General features: G+C 44.8%; 1 long non-coding RNA gene across 1 annotated transcript in view; it reads left to right on the top strand.

The window, feature by feature from the left end:
- LOC112820744 (uncharacterized) overlaps positions 1–25,714 on the top strand; it is a 226,170-nt gene that overhangs the window by 172,822 nt on the left and 27,634 nt on the right. The window contains exon 17 of the long non-coding RNA XR_012379617.1: positions 2,884–3,010. This is a non-coding gene — a long non-coding RNA (uncharacterized lncRNA). The remainder of the gene's footprint in view (positions 1–2,883; positions 3,011–25,714) is intronic.

Genomic DNA, 25,714 nt, shown 5'->3' with positions numbered 1-25,714 from the left:
GTGGGGAATCTGCACGTCTCCTCTCTCTGTACCACCATGTCCCTCCCTCCCACGAACAGTCCTGTGGGTCCATTTGGCTCCCAACTGTGTTTCCACCCTTCCTACCCTCTTTTATGTGGCCTCTTCTCTACATTTACCTGTGGAGAGTCTGTTCTGCTAGCCTTCCAGTCATTTTCTAGGTTATTTACACTAATGTGGCTGTTATCTAGTTGTATCCATGGGAGGAGGTGAGCTTAGGATCCTCCTACTGTGTCATCTCCCCCAGAAGTTCCTCAATGATGATTTACATTAATCAACTCAATAAATTTTATCCATTCTTGCATTTTGACATTAATGTGACTTGGTTGTTGTATATTGTTCTTTTAATATTTTCTTAAGGATTTTGCTTTGATATCCATAAATTATGTTTTCTTTATTCATGTAATCTTTGTTGTTGTTGTGAATCAATGTTATGGTAGTTTAAAGCAAAAGATTGAGAGCCTTCCTTATTTTTCCCTGATCTAGAATAGTTTGAAAGAACAGTGGAGTTATCTGTTTCTTAAAGGATTGATAGAATTCTTTTGTCAAATCATCTAAACTCACTGCTTTTGGGGAACTGTCAACACTAAGAATTTTTTGTATTTCCTCTAGAATAATTGATCTACTTTGAATTTTCATTTTTATATAAGTTTTGGCAATTTATATTTTACAGAAAATAATCTCTTCAGATTTTTAGAGTCACATCAAGTTCAGAAAAGTGGTATCTTAGGATTCCTAAAGTTTCTCCCCTTGTAATTTCTTAGATTATTTAGTTGTGTTTTCTTATTTATTAAAATTAGCTTAGGTAAGAGTTGATGTACGTATGTACTTAAATTCTTGGACTTATCATTACTATCATTTTTACTTTTCTAGTTATTTTCACATTTTATGCATACTAATTCCTCCCTTCCATTATTCTTGGCTTTATTTTCTTATCTATTTTCTATCATTTTTCATTGGGTGACCTACTCATATATTTTTATTTTTTTCTGGTTAATATACATACAGGACTATGCATTTTTCCCTGAGCTCTGCTTTAGTTGTAACCCATAGTTTCTTCTAGGCATCCTTTTAATTATTGCTGTTTTCTAGTTATAGCAAAAGTTTGGTTTTGATTTCTTCCTTGACTATGAATTGAGTCTTTAAGTTTCTAAGTGATAGAGACTTGTTTGTTAGTTTTTTGGGCTTTAGATTTCATTATTAATTTCTAGTTTGTTCATTGTGATCAAGGCATTTTGTCTTATTATTTCTACTTTGGGGAATTACTTGAGGTTATCTTTGTGGCCTGATATTTTTGCATTTGTATATTTCTTTCAATATTTCCCAAGATTTGTATTTTTGTTGTAGTGTTCCTTTATAGAATATACTTATTCCTTTCTTTTTTCAGTATGTCTATTGCCTCTGTCAGCTTTTCCTGAGACATGTCTTTTGATTAAAATCTTTTATGTCTGGAAAGTTTTCTTAACATAACTATTCAAATATATGTATTTAACCCTATTCCACCTTGAGCATACCAGTTAGGCATATGTTGGCGCTTTTAGTTTCTTGTCTCTCATTTCTTTCTAGTCCTTGTTAATTCTTTGTTTATTTTCATTTCATTTTGATTGTTTCTCAGTCTTGATTGTTATGTCTTTTGGTAGGTTTTCAGCATTTTCTTACTCCTCAGAGCTTGTTCAGCTAATTGCAAAGTAACACAATGAAGGGCAGGGCCATGGACACATTAGCAGGAATTCTTCATAGGACACAGAGACTTGTGTTTAAGAGCATTTTTCCCTGACTTTACTTTCAAAGTCATCTGAAATGTTCAGAGGCAACTCTGCCCATAATGCCCAGGTTCTCTGCTGCTTCTCACCTCACTGACAGACTGCTTCCTGAATATATGGCAGGTCTGATGGATTTTCCATTTAGCCCATCATATCCTGCTTTCCTTGTACCAAACTCAGGTGACAGGAGCTGCCCACTGCCCACCTCGGCCAGCTGTCCTCAACAACAGAAGTGGGTGTGCCCCTCAGACGATGCCACTTTCTTCGGGACTTTTACCCTCTCAGCCTTGTCTAAATTTCTGCAACCATGGCATCCCCTCTCCTGCTTGACTGTCAGTCAAGTCCTTCCTGTTTCTTATATACTTTGCTCTGGCATTACATGTGCCTTTGAGTTTTGTTGAAACTTGCAGGTTGACTTTGCAAGAAATTCCTTTTCTACTCTTCTGTATTAAAATTGGAGGTCTCCATCATGTTTTTAAAGTATTCGTATTTTAAGTATAGAGAAATTCAAATTCAGGAAAGGATTTTGTGCTGCAACATCTGTAATATTTTAGTACTCTCTCATGGCATATACTTTGTCACAATTCAAGAATTTTTGTTAAATACAGAATTTTATATGGCTTAAAAATTTAACTTGATTATCAAATGAAACTTTTTGATATGAAAAAATAATGATGTCGTTTATATTTTATTTTCTATATGAACACAATTTGGTAGAGTTTACGTGAAACTTTCTCTAAAATTTTTAATTTCTAAGATAGTTGGTGTCACACACATGCTAAAATCCTTAAAATGTTTAATATTGCAAAATATATAGACTCTTATGAAAATAGACTAATTTTTCTTTGCATGATTCAAATATTAAGGGCCATTTTCATCTCTCTTTTTTACCATCAGGTGGTGCTAAATATGTCATATTCTTAATGATAAAATTTTCAGGAATATTCTCTATGTATAGTTAATGAAGGTAGGATCTGTGGGTAGATTGATGTGACTATTACATCAAAATTAAAAATAGCCTGATGAGAAAGTACAATGGTTTAATATAATTATATAAACTACAGAGATATATTAAGTATCAACAACATTTTTACTGTTTCAGTATGAATGGCATCATATGCAAAAGTGAATCTGTGGTCTTTTGTAAAGAACTGCTTGGGAGTACCTTATCCCATATTTAACAGAGGAGGTGTGTTTTTTTCAACATCATTTTACTCCTTTGTTCTTTGGTAAGTTAAAGTTTGCTTAGTTTGTTTACCTAACATCAGTGTGTCAGTGTATCTGATTTCTCCACACCGTATGTCATATTTGATTTTGGTTGACTGCATTAATTTTGACCCTTGGATGAAACATGGTTTCTATAATTTGCTTTCTTGGAGAGTGTGAATGTGGAGCTTCACATAGCTGCAACCTCAACAATTTTTTTCTCTTGCATTTACACTTCTGCTCATTATGGAGGTAAAAATGTAATAGACCTTCCAAAGGGGAGCAGGTGACTCTCGGTAGCTCTGGATTGAATTTCAGTGGCAGGAATAGTTTTCATTGAGCAACAACGTAATTGTTAAATTTTTTTACAAAAGGGGGAAAAAAAGAGAGGTCGCAGGCGATGGATATACAAATCCCTGGGGAGCGTTTGCACTTACTCAATGTTGTATTCTTTTAACAGATTTTCTCCTTAACAAATAAATATTGCCTTCTCATATTTTGAAACTATAATGTAGCTGTGAATACAAGTATTTGGAGACACTCTTTTATCTCATTTTTAAATAAGTGTCTTTTAAATTGTTAAGGGTTTTTATAGCTTCATTGTTTAACCATCCTCCTGCTGGGCAGTGGGAAGAGGAGCCTGTCAGGTGTAGTGCCAAGCAGTGGTTACCTGAGCCAGGGGGGAGCCGGCTTAGGGGAGAGCCTAGGCCTGAAAAGGGGGTGGTCGGTCTTGCCTCTGACACATAGGTGCCTCTTAACAGAAAGGATGGTGAGGAGACCTGCAAAAGGGTCCCTTTTCCATCTCAGTTTTCGTGTGCTCTCATGGTCTTCCCTGGCTCTGGCATAATCTCTCTGCCTCTTCTCCTCATTCCCCCTCTTCTGGCCCCCTTGGTGCTTGGTTTCAACCCAGGGCACCCTGCACACTCCTAAGGGACTGGCCCATCACCCTATCATGGCCTCTTGCTGATACGCTCCTCATGTGGAGGCCAGAGAGGCTCTCTGCAGCTGCCCAGGCTTGGTTGGGGGGAGGCAGGTAGGAGAGGACAGGAAAGAAGGAGGGGAAGCTGGAGGAGAGACCTGCCTCGCCTCTCCCTGCAGTGACCGCCCCTGCCCCCTCCCACATTCCGGTGAAGGCTAGGCAGGGAGCCCAGTCAGATGGCCGAGCCATCCTGTCGCGTGACTGGGGAGACTGTCACTATTGTGACATTCATGAATAGTGATCACTGTTCAAGCCCCTGCGGGACTTGAACTCATGACCCTGAGGTTAAGACCTGAGCTGGTTAACCTGCTGAGCCACCCAGGCACCCCATAGATCACTATTAAAATAAAAACACATGCCAAGAATTTAACTCCTTACTGGAGACGTTTCGTTCATTAACTAAATATTTTAGTTATACCAACTTCTCTGGAGTTTTTCTGCAGGCTTGGCTTTTTTTTCTTTTTCTTTTTTGCATTTATTTATTTATTTATTTATTTATTTAGCATCAGTCTCTGTTTTGGGGATCACATTTTAAGCAGGGAGTAGAGGGATGGGTAGGACTTCAATTTTATGTGGTGACTGGTGGCTGGAAACTAAACATAGATGAGGGAGAGGGTGGCCCGCAAGGTCTCCATTTGCTGGCAGAGGATGGCTCTGGGGGTCAATGAGGGAGGGGACTTGGAAGAAGGGACAGAGAGAGCATTCCTGCACAGGCTGGGGTGGGGTAACAGACAGAAGACCAGACTCTGAAATTTGCAGGGGAGATACTGGGAGCTGGTGTAGGGTTATCTGGAGAGGATTAGTAGAATACCAGGGTGGCTTCAGTGTGGGACTTTAGCTGTGGGTGGGAGGAGGGAGTGGGGCCCCTGGGCTGGGAAGGAGTCCGCTGGGGGAGCAGGGGGGACAAGCCAAGGGCTCGGGGAACAGGCAGGTGGGGACGGGGCTGGGAGGGAGGTCTCAGAAGTGCCCACCACCCCGAAGGTTTTAGTTCCATTAGCAGTTCAAGAGTGGGCCATGGTAAGAAGATGGTGCAGCCCTCAGGACTGGTCCTCTGTCGAACTTGGAATGGATTAAACTTTCTTTCAGGCAATTCTGCTTCCCCTCGGAACCTCAGCCGTCTGTCACAGGGTCTTAGTTTGCTCAGGCTGCCATTACAATATATCACAGGCTGGACGGCTTAAACACCAGACATTTATTTTCCCACAGTTGCATTCTGAGGTACTAGGGGTTGGAATTAAGCAAATGATTTTGGGGGTGGGTACAACCCAGCTCATAAGTGTCTCACTGTCTTGACACCTAGGGGAATATTCCAATTATGGAACCAGTCTTTCGTGCCTTTGTGAATCTCGTTAGGCTAAACCCAGATAAGAGTTATCCAAAATAGTCATGCATAATTTTTCTTTCTAGGGTTTAAAATAAGAGATGCTTCCCTATTGATAAATAAGGCATGCATTTACAGGCATCCTGGTAGGCAAGGTGGACTTATTTTCGACAGGCCAGAATTTCTCAAAGCCGGGGATAGATCCAGGTTCTGTGGGGTTTAAAGCGTATGCATTTTCTTTTAAAAAAAGGAATACAAAATGATGACTGTAAAATTAAGTATAAGGCAAATTTTATTCAGAATGGAGAAAAATCACAACCAATGATAAATCTAAAGTGCTGACAAATTTCACGATCATAACAAAAATCCAGAAATCTAGCATACAAGGATAACGGCCTGACACATCTCCACAAAATCTTTTTTTCCCTAGAGGGTTTGGCTTTGTATTTTTTGAATGTCTCTTCATATAACAACAATTTTGGAATATTATTTTCTTTTCAGCGAGTAGAAAGAGAATTCAGTCTTTCTCTGGGCGTGGCTGAGGGAAACTTGTTTTGGATTATTGGCACTTTAGGGAAATCTCTTTCAGCTGCGAGACTGTGTGCTGGCACCTTGGGGCGGCTTCTGGAGGGCTGCTCCAGCCTGCCTTGGAGAATTCCAGCTTTTGCCTCTCTTGGAGAATTCCAGCTTTGGCATCCACGGGCTAGTGGATACTGCCTTAGCAGCTGGTCCCGTTCAGCCAGGTCCCTGCTCCCCCTGGTCCCCAAGTTGGAGCATGGTTGGTGGTGAGCTAGCCATTAAGACTGGGCTATGATAGCCCTCAGCATGGAGCAGAGCCAACAGGTTGGACGGGTGCTGTTCAGATCCTTCTCCATCAGACACAGGGTGCGGTCGGGGCTGGCTTGTTGTGGTGGCTGGTGTGGCCACAGCTGCTTCCTATCCCCACGACTATCACCACGGCAGAGAGGGAGACCCCCAGGCCCAACGAGCTGCATGCCTCCAGAGTGGGCTAGGGGTGCTGCTTCCTCTGTGTGTCCAGGAGGGGAACATGCAGGGCCGTGGAAGGGATCGGAGAAAGGGAAGGCTCTGAAGCTTCGGCTACATTAGCAGGTGGCATCTGCTTAGTAAGCCACCCTTAGCTGTCATGACCCTCCCCGCAAGTGAAGATGGATGAGGGATTTTTTTTTCTTTCCTGAGCATTATATGGCAACAGAGACGAGATGTGTAAATGTGTAGCTTAGTTTCTGTCCCATGGTAACTGTTCAATAGCTGGCAGCTATTATGGTTATTAGTAAATCACCATCTGTTTAATCATTCTCCTATGAGTTTTATTTGAACTTATGAGTCTCCCAGAGCCTGCTCATGCTTGGGAGAACTCACAAAGCTGAGGACCAACTCCAACAGGGACTCTCCAGGTTCAGTCCCCCCTTTGCTGGAACACCTTGAACAGAGATGTGGGTGTTGCTGGATGAATAGTGTGTGAATTACCTTGCAATGTCAGGATCTGGGTAGTTCATCTCCTCAGTGAGAGTTAGCTGATTGAGTCCTCCAGGGGTACCATGCTAGGTAGAGTGTACGAAACAGAAAAAGATACCTGACTCTTGCCCTAATGGATGACCCGAGAGCTGAGGGAATTCAACCCATTGTTAATTTAGATGCTTTGATTGCAAGACAAATTCTTTTCAGTAGCTTAAGGCAAAGAAGGGAATTTATTGATTTGTGTGATTGAAAAGTTTAGGGTAGGACTAGCTGGCTCAAGTGAGAAGAGGTGGAGAAATGGTTAAACGGAATCATTGAGACTTGACCTCCCTGGCAGGTGGTTTTGTGTTCAGTTATGTTTTCTCCACCTGGTGGATCCGGGGAAATTCAATCTTCTATCTCCCCAGGTCAGATAAACCAGTAGAAAGAAAACATCAGTCTCCTATTTCCCTCCACTATTCTGGGGACTGATGCTCTGGTTCTAACTGGCCTATGTTGGGCCACATTCTCCCCTGACCTGGTTGCTGTGCCAGAGTGACAGGATGCTCTGATGGCCTGGGCCTGAGCATTCTATCAGGCTGCCTGCCAGTCTAGCCCTCACCAGCTGGCCAGAGAGTGGATTGGGCGGGGGGGCCCTGAAGGTACAGTCTGGTCCTTTCCCACAGCACAGGCTGTGTGTGTTAGGTAGGCAAATATTGTAATATCCACAGTAAGAGAATGCACAGTACTTATATGATGAGACTATCCCTGGGTATTGTAGCATTCTATATAAATGACACATTGGGTCATAGTGCTTAGCAAGTGATCAAGAAATGTTTCCTGATTTGATCTGCCACCAGACTTTAAGTTCTGGGAACAAACACTGTTGTGTTATTATCATCATGCATATTGCTTAGCATATACAGAGTTTTCGTAAGTATGAATTAAATGACTTTGCTATAGGATTTTGGGGGTAGAGAGGGGGAAGAGAGCATATCAAGACTGCTTTGATCTGAGGGTCTGAGATTATTAATTTCTGGGACCACAGGGCTGTATTCTTTGGAAAATACAAGAGCTGCCCCTTTTTCTCCTGCTTTTGTAAATTTTCAGTTTAAAATGCGAAGGCAGCCATGGGTTTGCGGTCTTTGGTAAGAAGGTGCCAATTCTACAAATATTAATCAAACCTATTTATTTATGAGGTAATGTGAGTGCTTATTTTTTCTTATGTTTTTAGACTTCATGTTATAGTGTTTCCTTAGAGGCCAAGGCAGATGGAGTTCCATAGACGTTGCCTTATACGAACAGATCCATCATATTCACCTGCCTGTACACGCGTCTTCATCCTCCAGTACGGCGTGGGAAGCCAGGGGGCCGATGAACCGCAGCTGCAGAGCAGGTGGTTCCTCCATGGGGGCTAGAGCAACCCCCCACCCTTGGTCCTGGTCTTCCTCAGGTCAAGGGCACATGTGTGTTTCCTAGTCTGTTTCCCTCCCCAACCAGGAGGGAGCCCGGTCATACTGATGCCCATGTCACCTGGACCCAGCACCAACATCCAGCACACAGCAAGTGCCCAAGAAAACATATATGGGCTGAATGAATAGTGCTATTTTGAGGAATATAGGCTTTAAAAGGCAGGGTGGTGGATATGGGTTGTTTGGGGGAAAATTCTACTGAAAGAAGGTAGAGCATCTAAACCCCCGCCTTCCCCCCCGCAGCTAGACAGTAAATACCCAGAAAGTCATACTGAGCATTTATTGCTCGGCACTGAGTCAGGCTCTGTCGAAGTCACAGGAGAATATAAAATTAGACACTTGTCTCATTGAGGAACTCAGGATATAGTCAAGAAGGCATTTAAAAAAAAACAACCCGAAGTAGCACGTCCTCCAAACCACAGAAGTGTGATGCAGGTGCATTCTCTCTACCCTTTGGAGGTTTTGTGGAAGAGGCAGGCCATGAATGGAGACCTGAAGGTGATCAGTTAGGCAAGATTTTTCCAGGTGCAATGATGGGAAACCTACTCAAGGCAGGCTTAAAATAAAAGAAGGATGGGGGAAGGGCTTTTTTAGCGAGCTTAATGGAAATGACTCAGGAGTTGAGGCCTGAAGGGCTTGGGCTGGTGAGGCAGCCCTGGACCCCGTTTGTTCTCTGCACGGCCTGGCTCTGGTCTCCTTGGAGGCGGGGCCTCAGGCCATCACCTGCGCAGCCCCCAGCAGTTCCAGCCTTATAGCCGCATGGGTCTGGCAGAAAGAGGGCCCCTCTTTCCAGATGGCTCCAGTAAATATCCTGGCTTAATTCCGGTTGGCTCTGATCTCACGCAGCCCTGCACCAAACCCCACGGGAATGTGAGGGGACTGTGTCTAAGCCTGAACGGCAAGCTCACTCCTGTCACCGGGGACCGGGTCAGTAATTCGACCTGTCAACAATGCGCGTTGAATGCATAATGAATACATGAATAAATGAGTGAGTGAGCAAATCAGTGACAGGATGGATTATGGATTTGAGGAAAGCCAGGCACATAGCATAGAGTGAGATGTGCTTTTGGCTTCAGTGGCTGAATAACCCTCTTGACTTGTAGCCCCCAAGGAGGCCCAAGCACGGGCTCTCGGAGGCACTGCCTGGCGTGTTCGCTGGGTTTACTGTCTGGCAGCGGGCCACAGACAGCCCAGCACGGGCCGAGGCCCCCTGCTGCTGGAGGTGCACCCACTTTCTTTCCTGAGCGGGTACCTGCCGCTGAAGCTTCCCCTGAAGGCTTCAGCTTCTGGACCTTCTGTCCCTGGAGGCCGAGCCCAGGAGGGGGCTGAGGCGCATGCAGTGCAGTAGACAAGTAGGGATGTCCACAAGCTGGTCTTGCTTTAAAGCCTGAAAGCAAGACTAAGGCGTGGGCAGCATCCCTGACAAGATGGTTCAGAAGAGCATGCCCTTCCAAACGTCAGAACCCCAGGCTCTAGCCCACAGGAACATAGACAGTGGAGGGTGGCAAAGGAGACTTGAAGGATGTGTGTTACTCTGAATGGTTCCCAGGCCCCTCACTGATGGGTCCCCTCATCCCTGTGCACAGGGGGTCACCCTCAACATCTGACTGTTACCATTAACGTCTGACTCTCAACATCGGGAGCTCCGAATGTAAGGTGCACTCTGCAAATGGCCTTGCTGAGGGGCTGGGTCCACCCTCTTGTTGGGCAGCCTGGTCCTGCTCCGAGTGACCTTGCTCAGCTGCTCCTATTCCTATTCTGGGCGTTAGTCACATAGACACACCCTCCTCTCCATCTCCCACCTCCACCCTCCTTCCTTCTGGAAGCATTTTGAATGGAAATACGATATTAAATACATAAATTAGCAGAGAGATGCTGAATCAAAGTGCAAATACTCTGTATGACATGTTGTGATTCATGGCATAGAATATTATTAAGTCTTATAAGGAGACTCCTATAATTATGTGTCAGTTTTCAGATTGATCTTTAAAAGAGTTGTATTATTAGTCAGCTTTCCAAGCCAATACCTAGGAGCTGCCCTTACGCCTGTCTTCCCCGAAGACACATTTCAATCAGTCACCACACCAACTTCACAACCTTTGGGACTCTTGAATTGTGTCTTTGGATTTCTTATCCAAATCACCTCACTTGTCTCTCTGCCTTCAATTCTGCTTACCTCCCATTCATTTTGCACGCCCGGGCCAGCGTGATCCCACTGAAACCCCATCCATTTACCACTTTTACTGCCTGTTTCTCACCTTAGAGGAAGGTCCCTAAGGCCCTTGCATCCCCTGGGAGCTGGCATCTGCCTCCCTCCACGGTCTTGGCTCTCACCTGCTCCCTGGCATCGATCCTTTGAGAAGAAAGAGATTGGCTTTCTGGCGAGGGTCCTTAGGATAACCCTGATCTTTGGATCTTCTGGCTTTCCTCCTTCTGAAGCTCCCAGGTTCAGGGCTGTCAGACATCTGATGCTCCTGGGACAGGCGGGAGAATTCGTGCTCCTAACCACCTGCACTTGCGTGAACCCATCTCCCCGACTTTGCCCTGGGGGGGGCCACCATGTGGCAGGAGTCTCGCTTCCCATCCTGGCTCCTTTAGCCTCCCTATAGGGCTCTCTTCCTTGGCACCCTCTATTTTATCTTACTGACTTAAACAGGGCATTGCAGGTGGCTGGCAGAGCTGGAGTTCAATGTGAAGGCCAGTTTCCATCCAGCCCAACCCCCCGATCTGCCGCACATTCGTCTGCCTTTATGCCTTCCACGAACATAAGCTGGGACCTGGTTTTCTCCCACGTGAGCTATCGACCAAAATCTGGATGCTGGCGGTGCTGGGGACAGACCTCTGAGCCGGGGAGCCGACTTTACTCTGCTGTAACAGAGGTACCCCCAGGGTTCAGTTTTGCAGCCCTTTTCTTTTCAAGAAAACCATAAAGAATTATGTCAAGTTAATCGCTGAACTCCAGAAATACTGCCTGTCAGGCATAGACTGGTATCAGATGGAGCTGGGTTTGGATCGCAGCTTCCTGGCGGGGATCTGAGTGAGCCTAGACAAGTGGGGAGTCTCTCTCGGTATCTCAGTCTGCCCTCTGGGAGCAATGACCTGGGCGTAGGTCCCGGCTCCACCAGTGTTTCGCTGTCTGACTTTTGCTCGGTATCGGTACCTTGTGCACAATGGGATAACAAGGGCTATACCCTGCGTAAATGGCTTCAGAAACAGAGTCCCTAAAAAGCACCCAGCTGTGTTAGCTCTTGTTGCTTGGTTGTTTACAGCTGCTATTGGTACAATTACTATTGGTTGGTTACAGTTACTATTACTTAACTTCTCTTTACCCAGATCCCCACCCATGAAGCGGGAATCTGCTACTAAAACTCTGCACAGAGCTGTTGTTGGAGAAGCGTGGGGAATGTCCTTGCCGGCTTCTAGCCTGGTGGAAGTCCCCGGTCGGTCAGTGGTGCTGGCTAAACTGTCGGCACTCCCCCTATCGATCCGTGCAGTAACATTGTCAGAAAAAGGAAATGAGACCAAAGTGGCATAATGTGTGTGTGTGTGTGTGTGTGTGTGCGCGCGTGTGTGTGTTACTGCTCTGCTGTAACAGATTTCCTGTGTTTTGAAAAGTGTGATGGCTCCTTGATTTCACAAGCTCAGTCCCCGCAGTACATACGCCCCATTGCAGGTTGGCAATTACATCCTTGGCAATTGGTATTCCCTAAGGATTAATGTCTGGTGCCAGCTCTAATGTTAGAACCATAATTAGAATATTCATTATGCTAATAGCGTTACACCGTTCATCTTATGTATATCAATGTATGAGAAGCTATGATAATTCCATGTAACTTACTTGGGAGCAGGTAGGCTGGTGTGTCATGTGAAACATCCTGTTCCTAATCCGCCGAGACAGGAAGGAGGAGGAAATGAGCGTTAACCCAGGACCGGCAATGCTCCCAGACCTGCGTTAGGTGCTGTGAAAACCAGGATCTCACTGAATCCTCACAGTCGTTCTGAAATAGGCATCACTGGCGTCTGCATTTCACGAGTGAAGAACACGGTTTGGGGCAGGAAGTAAGGTATTCCATGTCACAGTTACAAGTTGGTGCTTAAGCCAGGAGGTGAGCCCAAGGCCCCTTTCAACTAAAGTGCGAATCAAGATTGCCAATTCTCTGTCTAGCTCCGGGGACCTGGAGAAAGATCTCTGCTTCTTTCTCACTCCATTTTTACCTTCCTCACAGGAAGAGTGGCCAGACTGGCTGCGATGTTTGCAAAACAGGTGGGAGTTTTCAGCAGGAGAAGGAGCAAGCAAACATGAAGCACTGTTTAAATAAATGCAGGAGCTCATCACTCAAGTTCTTTATTAAAGGAATAGAAATGTGTTAGTACAAACCAGAGGCAGGGCTCAGAATAATGGCTGGGTTCTCAGTCTTGATAATTTTTAGGAGATTTCTAGTAGTGCTGTGGTCTTTTCTGTCACTGTGACTATAGGGCATGGGGGATAGGGGACAGGAGAAGGGATGGAGGGGGCCAAGCGGGGACACATTGAGGATTAGGTCCTTCATCTTCGTGGGGGTGAACTCTGGTTGTGGGGCTGGGCCCGCTCTAAGCCCAGGCAGAGGAACTGAAGGTGGCCTAGCAGGAGGGCCCTGAGTGGGCATTGGGAGTCCTGGGGTCTCCTTGCCATGACCATGAGCACTCGGTTCCTGTCTGGGCTTCTCTCCCCCCTCCTTTGTAAGAGGAGACTCTGCCAGCCTGGATTCTTTCAGTTGCAAGTGACAGAAACTCTAGTAATCTGAGCTGAAGCTTTATCTTGGCCTGCAGATGAGCCTCCTTTAGGCAGTGAGAAACTTGGCAGGCAGCCTCTGTAGGCTTACTAGCCTCAGTTTAGGACTCTAGAGAAGAGAGGGCTATCCTCTCTAAGTATCCACAACTAAAATTCTAGGGAAGGTTCTAGATGGTCTGTCCTGGCTCACAGCTTTACTCATGTGCCCGTGGCCAAGAGGATGGGAGTCTATGGCTGACTTTTTGTCAGAAGAAATTAGGGAGCAGGGACTCTGGGCAGACAATAGCAAATGATGTCTGCCAAGGAGAAGGAATAATCCTTGTGAATTCCAAAATAAGCCAAAATATGCTTCCCTGTTTTACCAGTTAAATATTTACTAATTTCTCCCAATACAAACTTTCTCCTTTCCTTATCTTCTTCCCTCTTTAGTGTAAACAAAATTGTTTTCGAAGGAGGAGAAAGTTCTATCTGCCTGTTCAGCGTTTCTTCTGTTAAAGATTTATTTAATCGCCTACTGGCTTCTCTTCCCATTGGTGGGTACAGCAGATCACCCTGCAAATCCGGGGATACCTACCCAACAGTCACAGATGCCCAGAGTGGAAAGGGGGCTCTTCGCTGCTTCTATCAAAACTGGGCAAATTTAACTCCTCTCTAACCCTGTGTTAAAATGTACCCAGAGGAAACGAGAATACGTTAAATACTAAATTGTATTATATAACTATTTTCAAAAGCATCTGAAGCTACTTACCCCAAACACTCACACACACACACACACACACACACACACACTCAAATGACACAGCAACCAACCAGCCAGCAAACCAAAACAATGACAGCAACAACTCAGTACATTTAACCAAGAGTTGGAAATAGGAAGATAAGGCAGCAAAGAATTAAGTAGATGGGTAGAACTCTGAGACATAAAGTGTTAAGAATGACCATGATTCGAAATCACACTCAGCTCTGAGGTTCTCAGCATCAGGACAGAGAGACATTCTTTGACCTTTGAGAGCGAATCAGCTTCTCAGGGGCAATAAAGCTTTCCCTCTCAAGATAGGTATTATCATGCCCACCTTTTCTAGCACTATGTTCTAAAAGAGATTTCGTGTCTGAATTTCTATACAAACATCAATGAATGGCACAAGGGACTATTTTCTGAACTACAGAAACAGATGGCACATGGCAGGTCCTATTGATTGGAAATACAAGTTGTGAAGTTGAGGATTTCTGGCTGGTCTGACTGGGTCCAAATGTAGAATTCATTTGGAGGGAATGGAGGGGCATTTGTTTTAGAAACTAGGATATGGTTACATGCATCCACGATTGTTAGGTTCCGGGCACGTCAGTCTATTGCTTGAGTGATTTCTTGTCCCCACATCAGGCCAAGTGCCATGTCCCCTTTCTGAAATGCCCCAATGCCCTCGATGTTCTTCAGATGCCACTTCTGGGGAATGTTTTCTGTCTCCCCCGGGCTAGCCTGTCTTCCCCACCACACTCAGCCCCCTGAGAGCTCAGTTTGTCCACATAAACCTTGCACAGTGCCTGGTATATATCACAATTCTTTAGCAATTGTTTGTCTAAAGCATGTGCAATAGTTAAAGGCCAATGGCCTTTAGAAAATAGGAAAAGAGACACTAGTTAGGCAAATTTCGGGTGAACGAGCCTACAGTCTTGACTTAGGTACCATTTTTAGTGCATAGGCGATGAGACAGATAAGAATGTATCTTCCAGGGGAATCAGAAGTAGAAACTTTCCAAAGGATTTACTATACTTTTATTTAAGCCATTCATTTAAAGAGACCTGAAATATTGGTTATGTTGGAAGACTCCATCAGTCTGTTGTTGATATTTAGAATGCCTATCAAGGTCTAGTGCAATTCTAGGCGTTGGAGACCTAACAAGAATAAGAGGGGAGAAAAAAAACCCAACAACCCGTCTGCTTCTAGTGGCGAGAGAGAGGCATGATCAAACAGATCAGGTCATTTCAGGCAGGGACAATAAGTAGTGTAAAGAAAATGTCAAATGTGAGGGGAATGGGGAGGGGCGGCTCTAGTTTGAGAGGCCTGGAGGAGGAGATGGCTCTGGAGCTGAGACGTGAATGGGAGGATAGCAGGAGAGCGTCCACAGGAAGGAGAGACCCATGCAAGTCCTGGGGCCGGAATGAGGTTGGTCTGTGCCAAGAACAAAAGGCCACCGTGGCCTTCGGCCAGACGAAACATCCAGACAAGTCAGATGACCAGGAAGAGCTGTGTTATGCAGGGGCTGGTGGGCCCATTGATTTGGATTTTATTCTGAATATGTTAGGAACTTGCTGGAAGGTTCTAAGCTGGGGAGTGACAAGATCTGACATAGGCTTTGCAAAGATTACACTGGATGCTGGGCAGAGCACAGCGTGAGTGAGGAGAGGGGACGTGGGGAGGCCAGACAGCAGGTAGCAGTTTCTCAGGCTAGCGCGGGTGGCGACGGCCATGAGGGGTGGGACAGTGGAGCGGTGCGGGCAGGGTGGTGGACGGCTGATCTGGAGCTCCCACCCATTGGACCCACCGCTGCTCAGTTTCTGGCTAAGCCGCTGGTTGATGGGGGCTCGTTCGTTCATCCAACGGACGTTTACTGACCTCCCAGCTCTGCATGAAGCTAGCATAAGAAGTTGAAATGGGTAGGTACAAAGAAAAATAGAACAGAATGTGGCCAAGCGGTAATAAGTAGTCATGACATTCAGTTGCAAGGAACAGAGAGCAGAGGGGACCCACGGAGGAGATGACCCTAGAGGATGCTGAGGGTGACTTTGAAGAGCTCCTTGCAGAATGGGAAGTTCATGGAGCAGAGGGGACAGTGGGGCAAGCTGGAGCCAGGCTGGAAGAGCTGTGGGTGCTGAGCAGAGGAATTTGGACTTTGAGAGACTGGAGCCGGTCAAAGATTAAAATAATTTCACACTACTCTCCCGGTGGTTCCAAAGGCTCCGTTACCATCTGCACCTGCAGTCTCGTCATCCGAGGACACGGTGCCCCAGCCATGACCCACTCACCATGGGAACAGAGCTTGCTCTCTGGACCCCTGTTACGCTGACCTTTGCTTCCAACTCTAGAAGGAATAAAGTATAAAAACTACCATTGGTGGTTAAGACTGCTCATTGCTTTCTGTGGCCAAAAATGTAGGGGTTCCATCTGCCAGCATTTTGAAATAAGCATTCCGGTCTTTACATCTGGTCAGACCTCACCCTGGCGGTGATACCGAAATGCATGTGTTAATGTGATTGGTGTTGTGGGTGTGAGTACGTATGTGTGTGTGACCGGGTGTGAGCGTGTGAAGCTTTGTGTGTGCGTGTGTACATCAAGTTGAGTCCTCTGGCAGCCAGAACCCACCTACTCTGAAAGAACTCATGTCAAAGTAAAGATAAAACGCTTGTAAGGACAATTCAGAAGCAAAGAGAAGGGCTGTTTTTGTTGTGGGAATATTTTCAGGCAGTTTAGAACGAGAGGCTTCCAGACACGGTTGGAAGCTATGCTGGGCGTGAAAACAAAGACCTCTGCTGCAAACCTCACGTGAAGGGCATGTCAGCCATAAATATTTAGCGTTATTAAATGCAAGTATTTATTAAAACACGAGGCTTTATTTTAAAGGATTTCTGGGCTTATTGTGCTTAATGTCAACCTGTGTTAGCACGTACGGCTTTACCTTTCAGAGAAAAGGTTCAATAGCCGGTATTTAGTGAGATCTGTACACCTACAAGCTGCAGATGGTTTCATTTTATAAGAGATGAAACTGCATTTGGTGGAACTGATTAAATATAAAAACACCACCATCTGCCATTTATTCTAATATAAAATGGTTTGGGCAGATGCTGACATCTTTCGAGATGATTGATTCATCCCTGACAAGAGAAGATGTGCAGAAGTTTCCAGCCGCCCACTGCTCAGACAATACCAGTTTACGGGGGCAAACACCAACCCAGGCAACTTGATGTGGAGGGAGCAGGTGAACAGACAGCACTTTAATAAGGAGTACCCACAAACTTCTAAGCACATTCACTGTCTTCTCCCCACTCCCCACCTCCCTTGACTTCTGGCGTCCATTTTAGCTGGAAGAATATTCTACACATGCGTGCATTCTATTCAGTGCCTGGTGTCCCGGCACTGGGCTAACTGGGAGGAGTCTATTTTAGTGTTGAAAATGTTCAAATGCTTTATACATGTGCTACTGTTGCATATAGAATTAGTTTTTCAAAGCAGACTGTAGGATTTCATTTTAAAAAGTATTGTTTACAAAGAAGCCAAGCCACGTGTTACAAACTGACTTAGAACCGGCTGTATCCCTAGAGCTCCAACATCTGTGGCATTCGGATGCCCTTTACAGAAGTGTACGAACTTGTATCTTTGTGTAGGAATGTTTTCCTAACCATTTTTTAGCAACCTGAATACTTTGAGAAGGAAAATGTAGACATCAAGACATTTATTTGGTGCTATGTTTATAAAATATCCGTCTATTTATGTAGGGATTGTTAGATGCAAAATGATTTATCTTCTCTGATAGAATTAAAGCCAGAGGTGAAGCTGGGTTTTTTTTCCATCTGGTTCGTCGCATTTTTAAATATGTGAGTTCTTTATGGATGGTTAGGCAAAGTGATTTAAGACTATTTCTTGATATTATTTTCAATTAAATGCAGCAAGCCTGTGTGCGTTACAATGCACTCGGGCTACGATTATATGTGCATATAATTGTGCATGTTTGTGCAGATACCTTTCCATTTTGGTGCTCATAGAAAAGTTGGTTATTTTGAATCAGATGCTCATCCACTTATTTCTTTTCTATTTCTTGTTGCCCATTTCTTTTGCTGTCTTGTCTGGTCATCAAAATAAGAGCATTAGATTTTGTCTATTTCTCTGCCAGCTATTTAAGTGACCCTTGTGATGTTACTAGAAACTTCTTTCTGTTCACATTCTTAGCATCTTTTCTCTCTTCTCCTACTCATACTTTAGCCTTCACACACTTTTCATACCCTGTCCGCCTCTTTTTACCCACCACCTGTCCACTGGCCTTCTTGATACCGTTTTGTTATCTTATTTCGTTCCTCCAGATTTGGGGAATACGAGGATTCACATTTTCAAAGTCATAGGATACTCTGAGGGGGCAGTTTCCTTCCTACTTCACCGCACCTACCCCCACAACCTTCTTCCCAAACTCTTACCTCTCTCTCTGTCCTTCCCTCCTGTTTCTCTCCCTTCGTAGAGAGTCTACTTGCTGAGGAAGAACAAGATACTGTTATGGGTATAACGGCGTCCCCTCCTCCCAGAAAAATTCATATGCTGAAGTCCTAACTCCCAGTACCTCGGAATGGGACCATATTTGGAGATAGGGTCCTTAAAAAGTAATCACGTTAAAGTGATGTCATTAAGGTGGGCCCGAGTGCAATACGACTGGTGTCCTTATAAGAAGAGAACCTTTGGACAGAGACTCACAGAGGGGGAAGACCAAGTAAAGTCACAAGGAGAACATAGCCATCCACAAGCCAAGGGGAAAGCCTGGACCAGTGTCCCTGGCGGCCTCGGAAGGAGCCAACCCTGCAGACAGCTGGGTCTCAGACTTCCGGTCTCCGGAGCTGTGAGAGTAAATCTCTGTTATTTAAGGCCCCGGTCTGCGGTGTTTGTCACAGCAACCCTAGCTCACTAATACAGAGACTGCCCTGCCTTCGGGTGCCCTGCTGGATGGGCAATAAAGATGCAAAGAACTGTCATGACACAGTGACGGGAACTCTAATGAAGCTCTAGCAAGTCAGGGTTTAGGCTGTCTGAAAGGGCCGGGAAGGCTTCTTGGAGGAGGGGGCATGAATGTTGTAACTTGCATGGTGAGGAAGGAGTTTTCAGGCAGGCATTTAGAGGGAAGTATTCTGGGCAAAGGGAGACTCGTGCAAACTTAGGAGGGAGTCTGTAGAAGAATTGTGGTCACGGGTGTTTTGTCACAACTCAGGTAATGATGGTACTCTTCACCCGTATTCCCCATCCTCGATGGCATGGCCTTACCTCCTGCCTCTACACCCTCCTCCATTGAAGGACATTCTTTATGTGGTGAGCAAATACACTTGTCTCTGGAATCCAAGGTAATGTTCCCAACCTTGGACTTGAAATGTGAGTGGAGCATGGGTCATGCTCTCTCTGCACAACTTAGTGGTTTAAAATAATCATATATGGTTGTGTCTCACAGCTCTGTGGCGTGGCTGAGCTCAGCCAGGCAGTTCTCCCGGGGTCCCTCATGTGCTCACAGTCAGATGGTGAACAGAACTGGAATTTATCTGGAAGCTTCACTGGGTGGGGTTGCTGGGTAGGCTTCTTCGCTCATGTTTGGCACCCAGCGCGATGGCTGGAGCAGCCGCAGGTACTTGGCTCTTTCTCCCCACGCTGCTTCTCCACGTGCTAGTTTGGGCTTCCTTACAACATGGCATTGGGCCTGGCTTTCTCCAGAAAAAGGCTTTCAAGAGACAAAGACATAAATTTGCACCCCAACCCCAGAAGTCATACAGCAATGCTTCGGCCACGTTTCATTTGACACCACACCAGTCAAGATTCAAAGTGAGGGGGGCTGTAGAAGGGCAAGATGTTGGGGACGTGTGCTTAATTGGAGAGTAGCTCCCACAAGCATTTTTTAGGTAGTAACACTGGTCCATCTTCCTTGTGGTAGCGAGCTGACTCTGTGAGATCACCGTCAAGAACTTGAAGTGCAACAGGCCCCGCGAAGTAGGTTTTCTTTGCCTGAGAACACCGGACCAAAAAGTCTCAGATTTAGTAACTAGATCTCCTTAGCTAGAATGGATGACTCCATGCAGATGTCACAGCCCAGAGCTCTGGCGGAGTGTCCAACTGGGGCCAAAGTTGACAAGGAACAGAGGTCACAGAATTTTCTGCCTGGTTTGATTGCTATAAGGTGACTCAAGGCAGAAGGGGCATCCTTTGTGAAGCCATTAAACCCACCTTTAATGAATGAGGACCCATTAGCATGACCATTCTCCCTGCTTATAGGGAGTACCTATGAGCCACCCGATTCTATGACCCGTGAGTCATGATGGGGGAGCCTTCAAGGAAATCTCTGAAGCCAAAGCAACTGAAATATAAGTTAAGGTGAAAACTTAAACTGGCTGCTAATTAATTTTCTGTGAGTTATCTTTCAATCCTAGTTAAAAGGATTAATTTTTCAAAACAAGGAGCCTTGTTGGCTAAATGGTTGCAAGAGCCATGGACACCAGGAGGGACAGGGCGGTTGGGTTTCAAGTTGCAGGCAGAAGGCACGCGTGATCTGAACTTTCTGTGTGCAGCTTCCTTCCTGGGCTAGCCCACCCCACGGGGGCTCCAGGCTCCTGTTCCTCAGATGGCTTCGCTCTGTCCACAGCCTCTCTAAAGGCTCTCCCTAATTTGTGCCATTTTCCCTGTGATATTACTTTTCATTTTTTTTCCCCTGCAAGCAGATTTCTTCTGCCATATGCTCATTTAATTCTAATTGTGGTGCATGAACATCTTGTGTAGTAAGTGGCCGCGTCTCTGGAGGCTCCGTGAAGCTGAGCGCTGCGTGACCCGTGAAACCGTGTCAATGTGAGAATCTCATTGGGCAGGTCTGATAACTTGGATCTCTCATTCCTGATTAAAAATAGCACAGGTCCAGAATATTTTTGTCCTTTGAATAGGAAGGCTATACTGTTTGATTGCTCCTAAATTGCATCATGCTTACATATCTGTTAAGGGAAAAATTGCCATGCAATATGTTTTAAGAAGTTCAGTTTCTCTGAGTGTAGGACCTCAAAGTTTGAATCTGGCATGTAAGGGCTGAAATAAGGAATGGTAATTTTTAAATTCCCCATCACCAGGAGTAGAAGTTTCCCAGGCTTGGCAAGTTGACAAGATGTTGACGATCCTTACCAGTAAGTATTATTGGGAACGTCCAAGGCATGCTTGCTTTCAAATATGTGCCTTGTCAGTGGAAAGTTGGCTTCCATCTGCTCAGTGTCACCCCACCTGCACTGCAGGTAAAGGGAACGGAAGGAAGGACTGGGAAATGACAACTTGCTCCACGATGCTGAGTTCCTGCCTCTGAGCTAAAGAGGGGAATGATTTCGATTTGGGGCAGAACTATAGCATCACTCTTTCTGGAAACTGTCTGATACCTCTCTGTTCATACTGGCCAATGTCATTAATCCTTTCCTTTCAGTGCCCCTTCTATAGGCTGTCCTATAGAAAGCACTCCTGGAATTTGGAGCTCTTTGGACAGATGTGCTGGGTTGCCTTTTTTTTTCTGTGGTATGGTATCTTCCATCTGGAAGGGTGGCTCGCGCCAACTTCATTATTCATTCAAAGTGAATGGTGGTGGCCAGCCTCAGGCTGTGAGTTCAAGTCTGTTATGTCAGCAACTTAATAGGAGGAGGTGTTCTCTATACATCACTATGAACCAGGTTCTTTCCTGGTTCTGAGATTTTCATGGGTTCTCTTGTCTCAAAAGCTCTTCTTTCCGTCGTATACCTGAAAAACTACTCATTCCTTGAAAAATCCCACAGTTACATTTGAGTCACCTTCCCTGCAGGCTGTCCGTCTATGTGTGTTTGGCTCTCCATCTAGCAGACAGAAATGACCAACAATGGTAGTGTTTTAAAACTTTTTATTCCTTATTGCCTTTTTGTCCTTAGTCGGTTCACTTGCCAATCTTAGTATTTCCAAACTACTTTCACATAGAAACTCTTCTAATCTTTTGGGTTATTTTTGCCGCCTTTCTCCTGGTTCTCTCATCCCTTTCTGTAGAGATATTCACCAGAACAGCACGGGTGTTACAGGGGAAAATTAATTCCTTTGCCATTTCACAGAGATTTGATCTAATCTTTTTTTTTTTTTTTTCCACAAGAACTATGTCCACTGGGTAATGGTTGACAGATGTTTTTTTGTTTATCTTACGATCATGTTTCATAGTTTTGCTTGCTATTTAGGAGGGCAGAAACACCTTGAACTTTCAAGAAATAGCCCATGGTGCTTAAACACAGCCTTTTCCCAAATCAGCCACAGTGGGAACAGTTACACCATGGAAATTGGCAGAAACTGCAAATCAGGCTTGTCTTGTCTTGTCTTTCTTTTTTTTTAATCAAGAGCCAGTTTACTGTTGCATCTCTAGTTATAGTAGATTGCTTTGCTTCCCGTGGGTTCATACGTACAATTCAGACTAGCTTATGATTCATGAAACATTGGTGTTCTATGAGCTTGTGATAGGTGTTTATTTGGAAAAGAAAAGGGGTTTTGAACAATTGTGGGGTAAACACAAACATTTTTTTAAAAGATTTTATTTATTTATTTGAGAGAGAGAGAGTGAGTGGGGGCAGAGGGGCAGAGGGAGAGGGAGAAGCAGGCTCCCTGATGAGCAAGGAGCCTGATGCAGGGCTTGATTCCAGGGTCCTGGGATCATGACCTGAGCCAAAGGCAGACGCTTAACCGACTGAGCCACCCAGGTGTCCCATCCCAGTGGGTGTGTGAAAGCTTGCTATAGATCGGATACCACCTGAACTAAGGAAGCTCAAGAGCTTCATGGTGCCTCCTTATCTGGTTTGCATTATTCTTTCCATCTCTCCTGGTTCTTACTCACTGTCCCATTTGTATAAAAACATGCTTGTTGGTAACACAATTGTTGCGACTTGATATCTTTTTTGAAAGTCTAAATGAATTTGTTGTGTTTGTTTTTCCTCAAGTGCTATCTTCTCTAAGATCCCAATTGGTTAGATATTGCTCCCCAATAATTGTGCTTATGTGCTGGGTGACCCCAACCTTGATTACAGGTCATGTTTGCATGTGACGTGTTTCTAATCTAAATACAACGCAGCCACATGGCTTTTCTGCTTATAACCGTGATTCAATGCCTATGTTTGCACAAGGCTGGGACTGTTCATTCTGCCTAAATTCAACCAAATATTGAAGGCCATATCATTGTTTCTAGTAAACATTTCTGTATGTTTTTGGAATTTTTTTTTTTGGTGGTCCATTGATGTGAATTGTAAGAAACAGTTCAAATGGTGTATTAAATAATAAGAAAAGATTTTCATATGGAAGTGAGAATCAGAAAAGAATTGTTAATTCTATGAGTAAAATACACATAAATTTTCTCAAGACATTATCTGCATGTTTCCCAAGATCTGTGCTAGATGGTTTGCAAGTCTGTCTTACTGGGATTTTACTGGGGGGTTGGAGGGCAGAGGTGACTAGTGGCATGGCACCCCTTATGGATGGTCTAAACAGGTGAACTTCCAAGTGATAGATGCTCTTGAGGTCTCAAAGCTGTTGGGAGAGATTACCCCTCACATGAATACTCGTGAGGTGAGGACTGCTGCCTACAGCTCACCTTGGAGATTGGTAACAACCCCAACGGGGCTTGGATGTGATGATTTCACTTTTAGGAGCTTAGGTTAAGGAAATATCCTGTATGAGCAAGGATATTCACTGCAGCACTGTTTGTACATTTAAAAGGTGGGAAACATTCATGTCTAGCAGTGGAGGATTTGTAAAGCATGCTATGGTAGGAATATAACATAAGTACTATACCAGTCACTTAAAATGATGATAATGACTTATACTTACTGACATGGGAAATACATGTTACATATTATTAAGAAAAAAAGCTGCTCATCAAGTAGTCTGTTGGTATAAATGCACTTTTGGGGTAAACCCCAACAATGTATGTGTATGCACAGGAAAAATATGGAAATTTATGTATCAGGGAGCTAATGATAGATTTCTTTTAGGGAAAGAAACATAAGTTAAATTTCTTCTTTGTGTTTGCTTCCTTATCTCATTTTTTAAAACACCATAACTGTTTTATTTTAAAGAAAAAAGTAACCCTGAAGCTGTTGGTTTTATCTGTCAGGCCTGGGTATTTGCAAGGCCCTGAAATCCCTTACTAGACAAACCAACTCAGACCTGATGCAAGATAGATGTGGGTGTAACTGTTGATAAATCTGGCTAAACTCACCCATTTAATAGGAGTTTTGTCAGCTGCAGTGACATACCAGGCACAGGCAATCTTAGGTGAGAGTCCTGAGAACAGTTGTTTGTGGATCATGGACCCTTCCGAGGATTTGGCGGAGGCATGCCTGTGCTGTACTTTAGTGCCCTCCGCAACCTCCCTGCTCCTTCCTCCTCACCCCCATGGGCCATCTGTCTGACGGGAAACCAAAGAAGCTTTGCCAGTGCGCTGTTACGACTTGGGAGCAAGGGTCTATCTTTGAGGAGGGTCCTCCTGGAGAGTGTTCCAGCCCCAAGCCAGGCAGGTGTAACTCTCTGTTATCCATGTGGAGCATCCCTGGCTCTTCCTAGGCCACTGGCTGTGTGCTAGGCTCATCCCTGTGCTCATCTCTGCCTCCTTCATAGTATTGGTCCTTTAGCCCCCATTTCCATCAATGGTGATTTTTTTTTTTTTTTGTGGGACACAATTCAACCCATAACAGTCCATTCTCGGGCCCCTAAAAATGCAGGTCCTTCTCACATGTGAGATCCATCTCTATCCATTCTATTGGCCTCATCAAATGGTCCTAGCTAAACATAGGGGCTCTGAAATGTAGCCCACCTGAGAGACAGGTTTTTTTGGATGAGTCTACAACATGCAGCATGCTTTTGTGTCACGAACTCATTTGATACAACTTGTGGTGGATAAAGCAGGCCTGACTCAGATGGAGCAGACGTTAAAAAACATATTACTTTAAAATATGGAACCAAGGGCCTGGGGGCTTCAGTGGGAGGTTGGTGATCACATGGCTGGTGGGGGAGGGCAAGGGGCCAGGTCGAGACCCTCTTTAAGCTCCCACTGCGCTCATTCTGTAACACTCATTTGTCTGTGTCTTGTCTAGCAGGGAATTGATTTATTGGTGGGTGACCTCAGAATCTATGTATTTTTTCAGGTAGCTTATGTAATATGCATGGTATGGTGTAGAACAGGTGGAAAACAAGTACCTCAAAAGGCCAAAACCAGCCTGGAAATCACCATGATGGGTTCTCAGAACTGTTGGGATCTTTTCTTGAGTCCAACCATTTGGAATTTTATTTCAGGGATTCCACTGTATTGAAATTAGCTAGGAGAGCACACCAGTTATGCTTCTGGGAGGGTGGAGAAGTTCTCTCTTTCTGCATGGGGAATCTGGGGGGATTTCCATTCTCTTCGGTGGCTCTCCCACCTCATTTGTCACTCATTCATATCAGAGCTGGGCCAAGGCAGGGCTCTGCACCTGCTTTTCCCTTTGGCTTTGTCCAATGTCCTGATGAAATACACATGGTCTACAGCTGTTCAAATGATGTTGCTTTTCCCTATTCACATCCACTACCAGAGGCTTGACCTCAACAGGTAAATAAGATACAATGCCCCTTGGTGTTAAGATTGACTAAGTGGGCAGTGGACAGCATGAGATGTAATTGCCTGGAGTAGCAACAGGAAGCTCGGTTCTTGCCGTGGCAAAGAGATTCAGCAGTTGCTGCGTGCAAGTCACTTAAAGCCTTTTTTCTGTCTCTTCCTGCCCTTCCCCTTCTAAAATTCATTTTCTAGACCAATATTATGTCTCTGGCGTCAAATAATTGATACAAATGCCTCTTCTCATTTAGACGCCATTTGCAAAAAGGAAAATCATTTCTTTGATGAAAATTAGGCTTTAAAATTTTTGCGAGGGAATTAGCTGTAGAAATGGTGCTATTAGAAAGCGTCCATTGTAAATCATGCACGTACAGCACTT

The sequence above is a fragment of the Callorhinus ursinus genome, unplaced genomic scaffold, assembly GCF_003265705.2.
Source record: "Callorhinus ursinus isolate GAN/ISIS: 27379988/994484 unplaced genomic scaffold, GSC_fseal_2.0 scaffold10, whole genome shotgun sequence".
In the NCBI taxonomy this organism is placed as follows: domain Eukaryota; kingdom Metazoa; phylum Chordata; class Mammalia; order Carnivora; family Otariidae; genus Callorhinus; species Callorhinus ursinus.
Note: the sequence above shows the minus strand (reverse complement) of the source record. Positions and strands in the feature narration are given on the sequence as shown.